Raw genomic sequence first — 7,098 nt, forward strand, 5'->3', positions numbered from 1 at the left:
GACACATTCACCTTTTCCACAGCTAGACTGCCACAGTTAAACTAATGTCAAAAATTAATAACTGAAATGCAACCAAAGACCACCATCCAAATAAATGTTTAATGTCTTGTAATCTGCAATCTAATTGCCTGCAATTCTTATTCAGCTGGCCTGAGCCCACTGATGGGTTGCAAGTGCCCTTCTGCAGGGCCCTGAGATTAAATCTGTGTTGTTTGTTGATTGCACATTACAGGGAATAAAAGTCTTGGTTCATTTTGTATGCACTAAAACTGGGTGGATTAAAAAAGGTTAAAAACTGCTATGTTTCACAAAACATACTGTATACAGCATTAGTTTTCTGTGTTTTAGAATTTAAGGTAGGGTATGGTAGGTGTAGGTACCAAAACTATTCAGCCTGCAATTACCGTTGGAGGTTCTTCAGGGTCCTGGGACTAATGCTGACGTCACATTTTTTTGATTGGCTATCCGTTGGTCCGGTGACGTGTCAGATTGTGATAGGACAAATTACAATACTGGTAAATGGTAAATGTCGTAAACGGATACAGAGCTTTTCTACCTTCCTTGAAGGCCCAAAGTGCTTTACAGTCACAGTCCCATTCACCCTTTAACACACATTCACAGACTGGTGGTGTCTCCGCTGCCGAACACTTGCGTCAACCTTAAAAAACAGAGTTAAGGTGGGGTTCAGTGTCTTGCCCAAGGACACTTCGACACATAAGCAGAGCACAATGATTCTTCTTTTTCAAAACGTTACCTTGAGACCTTTGCACCCCTAAGTATTGACTACATATGCATACATGGCCAATAAAAAACCTTGAAGCCAGGCTTGTTCTGAATAGGACAGCAAAACAACAAATGTGTTATGTTCAAACAAAGTTACCACTTCATTTTAAACTGTGTCGTTAAAAAACTTGAATCTGTGTTGGATCCACTGAGCACCAATGAAAAAAGTAAATATTTTTAATAAATAGGAAAGCCAGACAGAAGACTAGATGGCTGTATGGTGCCAAAATTGGAACAAGTGGTCACCCTACTTGTATCTAATTGCTTACTGCTACATCCTCAAAATCTCAGCACTTCCTCTACAAACTACCAAAACTCTGGACAGGAAAAAATAAATGTCATAATTGTCCAATATTGCAAATGCAGGTTGGTCTGGGTAAAACATGGTAAAATATTAAAATGTATGTCTATTTGTGGTTCATCAATTTAGCCAGTGTTAACAGCTGGACTGATCAGAATTAGAAAAGCTGTGATTCATATTCAATTTGGAAAGAGTCTTCAGGGGTTCTGTCATTTTGCTCATCTTCTTGGATTTTAAGCATTTGTCTAGTAACAGAATACAAAAATAACCTTTTAAAATACCTGCCCATATGGTTAACCCATTAGCCCTCTTAATGTGGTACTCATTCGTAGCAAACCATGTGGGTCCTACATACAGTGGCCCAGTTACAGACCAGGTCTTCTTCGCCCACCTAGATCCTTTATTGGGCCTATATGGTTAGCCCATGAGGGCTCCTCACGTGGGACCCATGAAAGTTATACCACATGGGTCCTACATACAGTGGCCCACTTACAGACCAGGTCTTCTTCGCCCACCTAGATCCTTTATTGGGCCTATATGGTTAGCCCATGAGGGCTCCTCACGTGGGACCCATGAAAGTTATACCACATGGGTCCTACATACAGTGGCCCAGTTACAGACCAGGTCTTCTTCGCCCACCTAGATCCTTTATTGGGCCTATATGGTTAGCCCATGAGGGCTCCTCACGTGGGACCCATGAAAATTATACCACATGGGTCCTACATACAGTGGCCTACTTACAGACCAGGGCCTCATTTATAAAACTTTGCGTAGGATTTGCGTCAGAAGTGGTGTACGGATGAAACATAGGACGTGCGTACGCACAGAAATATTGGGATTTATAAAACCGTGCGCACGCACATCCCACGCATCTTTCCCTTAATAAATCACAACCAATTCTAAATGCAGTGCAGCTTTTGCGGCTTCATGACACGCCCATAGTTGCCTATAAATAGTCCGTGAAACGCCCACAAGTTAATATTCATTGATTGCAAAACCATGGCAAACACCGAGAGGAAATCAAAAAAACGTAACTTTCTTCTAGGACACTCATGGAGTAGAGCCAGAGGACGGACGTGCTAGGTGGCCGCTCCTCAAATAACTATTAAAACTGCCCACTAAGAACTCGCACAAATCAACAGCTTTCAAACTTAGAACGCGTTACTGGGTGGAAAGGAGAGTAAATAGGAGAGGCGAGCAAAACGCTATAATGCCAAAAGGGCAAGAGAAAAACAGCTCAGCGTCGAAGACCAGCAACACAGCCGAACAACAAGCTAATCCGAACGACAACGCCAATGTAACGCCGAGCCACTTACTGAAAGCCATAGAAACGCTCAAGTTTGAGCTGAAAGAGGATAATGACAGCATAAGAAAAGACATAAACTCATCACGCCAAGAGATGAGAAGTAAACTTGATAATATAAGTAAAGAAATGCAAGGACTAACGGAGAGAGTGGACGAAGCTGAGACCCGCGTGGGGCAAGTCGAGGAAGTATCAACGGAGCTGACCCGCACACTTCTTCAGTGGATTAAACGCCAAAGGATCACTCAAACTAAATTAACCGACCTCGAATCAAGATCCAGGAGAAATAATATTAGATTGTTTGGAGTGGAGGAAGGAGCGGAAGAGAAGTCCGTACTCCAATTCATTACCGATCTCCTCAGACGGGAGTTACTATTACCCTCGGAACTGGATCTAAAAATCCAGTGGGCTCACCGAACCCCCACACGCAAGCCAGGACCCAACGCTCCCCCGAGACCAATCATCATCAACTTTCAAGAATTCACCACCAAAGAGCTTGTTTTGAGACAAGCTTGGAAAAAGGGACTGATCCAGATAAAGGGCAGGAGCATTTATTTTGATCACGATTACGCACCTGAGATTGTCCAGAAGCGCAAAGAATACCAAGCGGTGAAGAGGGCTCTGAAGAGCAGCGGCATACAGTTCCAAACACCTTATACAAGCATGCGGATCCACTGGAGGGATGGCGTTCAGGTGTACAGCAGCGCCCACGCAGCCGGCCTAGAGCTGCGCAGACGGGGATTCGATGTGGAAGTGCCGGTCTCAACAGCGGAGGAAGAGGCGGGGGAGTCCCGTCTGCAGGAGATCCTAGGATGGCAACGAGCAGCCCCCCCACCACCGGAGAGCAGACCCTCCACCAGGCAAAGAGTAAAGGAAAAGCTAAGAGAGTTCGCCAGAAACGAAGATAAGTGATATAATTGGAAGATGTTAATAACCACGCCTCCTTAAATTCACTGGATTAAATGGGGCGGCACCAGAAGCGCAGGTGAGGACTTCATCGCTGGACAATAAGGATGGAAGGGACTTTTTGTTGCCCCAAACCCTTCATAGGACCCTCTCCTACCGGGAGAGTTAACCCTAGACCTGCCAGCGGGGCCCAGGTGGGAGAAATACTTCACCCACTGCGTGGAAGTTTCAGGTACTTCCTATGTACCTGTAATGTTTATGTTTTTCTTATTCACCATTTTACGTTCCCCATACTCACAGTTCTGTTTAGTTTTTCAGCGGGGCCTACTGTTATTATGTTTAACGGAAATGAATGAGCAAGGAAATTATAAAATACTCTCAATAAATGTGAATGGCCTTGGTAATCCCATTAAAAGAAGCAAAGTGTTAACAAAACTTAAGAAAGATAAAGCGCAAGTGATATTTATACAAGAAACTCACCTGTCCAAAGCAGAACATAGGAAGTTTGTTAAATTAGGGTATACAAACTGTTTTTTTAGCTCTTATAAAAACAGTAGAAGGAGGGGTGTACGAACATTAATATCGAATAATGTTAATTTTGAAATGATTGAAGAAAACAAAGATAAAGATGGGAGATATGTTATCGTTAAAGGAAGAATAAATAATACCCTTGTCACATTAGTTAACGTGTACGCCCCTCCAGAAGAGGGCCCACACTTCTTTAAAACATTATTCAATAAAATTATTACTATAAGCGAAGGAATCTTGATTTGTGGAGGAGATTGGAATACAATCTTAAATACATCTAAAGACACAACAAGCCTTAAAAAATATAAGAATATAAAATCAAAAAATCTCATTTCTATTCTCAAAGACGCAGGTTTATGCGATGTGTGGAGAGAACTACACCCCTCAGAGAGAGATTATACGCACTATTCCGGAGCTCACAAGGTCCACTCAAGAATAGACTTCTTTCTGATTGATAACCGGGACAGACACAGGGTCTTAAACTGTAATATAGGGACAGCAGACATATCTGATCATAACTCTATAAATTTAACAATACATCTAGATAACCAACAAAGAAGATCTCTTTGGAAAATGAACACTAGCATCCTCAATAATGAATCTGAAGTGCAAAAAATTAAAAAAGAAATCACAGACTGCATTACCATCAATAATGATGGTCATATAGAACCAATAATGATATGGGATACTGTCAAAGTAGTGATGCGAGGGAATCTGATATCAAGGATGTCGTACCTCAATAAAAAGAAAATGATTACACAGACTGAGCTTGAACCACAGTTAAGAAGGCTAGAGAAACAACAACACTCAGATAGAAGTAATGAGTTGACGAAAAGTATAAAAGAGGTTAAAGAACAGCTGTCCAGTATATTAGAACAAGAGACCCAGAAAAAATTAAGATTCACAAAACAATTTTTTTATGAATCAGGCCCAAAAGCAACAAAGATTCTGGCAAAGCGCTTAAGGTCACTGCAAAAGAGGAACTTGATTCATAAAATCAGAGATCCTGCCACCAACAATATAAATTATGAACCAGAAATAATTCAACAAATATTCCTAAATTATTATAAAACTCTATATGCCAGTGAGCCAGTCAATGAAGGAGAAGTTACAGACTTTTTGGCTAATTTAGATCTGCCTTCTATCGGATCCACTCAAAATAAGATTTTAACCTCCCCAATTACAAAAACTGAACTGGATAAAGCCATTAGGAGACTGAAAAATAACAAAAGCCCAGGAAGCGACGGCTACCCAAATGAGTGGTATAAAGTCTTTAAAGAAGATCTAGCTCCTCTTTTACTAGATTCGTTCAACTGGACACTTAAAAATGCCAGGATTCCACCATCTTGGAAAGAGGCAGTTATCTCTGTATTACTAAAAGAAGGGAAAAATAAGGAATATTGTGAGTCCTATCGACCAATCTCAATTTTAAACGTTGATTATAAATTATTCACATCAATAATAACAAGACGACTGGAAACTTTTCTCCCTGATCTGATAGATGAGGACCAGACAGGTTTTATAAAAGGACGACAGACACAGGACAACATAAGACGCTCACTGCACGTCATAAACGAAGTTAACAAAGTCAACACTCCTGCAGTCTTAATAAGTTTAGACGCTGAGAAGGCCTTTGATAGAGTCAGCTGGTGCTTCCTAGTCGCTGTCCTGAGGAGCATGGGCTTTAGCCCCCTCCTCATTAAATGTATACAAGCATTATACCATAAGTCGACAGCCAGAATTAAAATAAATGGAAACTTGACAGAGAACTTTGAGCTGTTCAGAGGAACACGACAAGGATGCTGTCTGAGCCCTGCTCTTTTTGCTCTGTTCATTGAGCCTCTAGCCCAGTATATCAGACAGTGTGACGAATTAAAAGGGGTGACGATAGGAAAGGAAGAACAAAAAATAGGGCTCTTTGCAGATGATATTATTATTTATCTACAGAACCCAGACCTAGCATTCCCAAAACTCCTGACAATTCTGAAGGATTTTGGAAGGAAATCCGGATACAAATTGAATATTTCTAAAACGCAATTACTCTGCATAAATTATAAACCAGCAGATTCAATCAGACAAAGATATAAGTTGAAATGGGATGCAGTAAATATAAAATACTTAGGAGTTTTTCTGACAGTAAAACTTGATAAACTTTATGAGATTAATTATAGTAGGATGAATAATGCAATACAAAAAGACCTAACAAAATGGACTAGTCTGTTCATGGACCTTAGCTCCAAAATAGAGGTTATAAAAATGAATGTGCTACCTAGATTGTTGTATCTTTTCTCATCATTGCCAGTGCAGATCCCAGAGGATCAATTTGTAAAATGGGACAAACAAGTGAGTAGATTTATTTGGGAAGGGAAAAAACCAAGAGTGAAACTGAAAACACTCCAACTAGAAAAAGAAAGAGGAGGATTAGGCCTCCCTAGCTTTCGAGAATACTACTTAGCAGCCCAGTTAAGATACATAGTATGCTGGTGTACAACAGAATATTACTCCAAATGGAAACAAATCGAGCTGACCTATAGTAAATGTCCACCACAAGCAAGACTGGGTGAGAAAATACAAATAGAAATCACAGAACAAAACCCTATTATTGAAACAACATTAAAGATCTGGTGGAGCATGGTCAATAAATACGACATAGGTGGAGATTACAAACTACTTATCTGGCCCTCACAATCTCAAAAATACAGAACGGGCAGATGGACAATATTTTTAAGAAATGGAGTGACAGAGGAATGACGGCAGTGTGCATGTTAACAGACGGAAAACTGTTCAAGTCCTTTGAAATGCTCAAAGAGGAGTTTCAGCTGGATACGGCTGACCTATTTAGGTATTTTCAATTAAGGCACTTCTACAATACGGAGATTAAAAAATATCTTAGTCAAGATGGAAGCAAGTTAATAGAAATGCTGATGGGGTCTTATAAGAAGTTACATTTAAGGGTCATTTCCAAACTGTACAGATGCTTGTTAAACTGTAATGGATATAACTCTCTGTATATAAAACAAAAGTGGGAATCAGAATTACAAATTTTACTGTCAGAAGATAAATGGCATTCAATCTGTGGACTACAGCATAGCTCCACATGTTCTAGAAAATGGAGAGAATTTGGATGGAAAATCTTGACAAGGTTTTTTATTAGTCCTCACATAAAGAGTAAACAACTGGGAACCTCACAACAATGTTGGAGGCTATGTGGGGACTTCAACGTTAACCATTCACACATCTTTTGGTCATGTGGAATTATTTCTCCTTTCTGGAAAAT

Source organism: Oryzias latipes, chromosome 22 (genome assembly GCF_002234675.1).
Source record: "Oryzias latipes chromosome 22, ASM223467v1".
NCBI lineage: Eukaryota > Metazoa > Chordata > Actinopteri > Beloniformes > Adrianichthyidae > Oryzias > Oryzias latipes.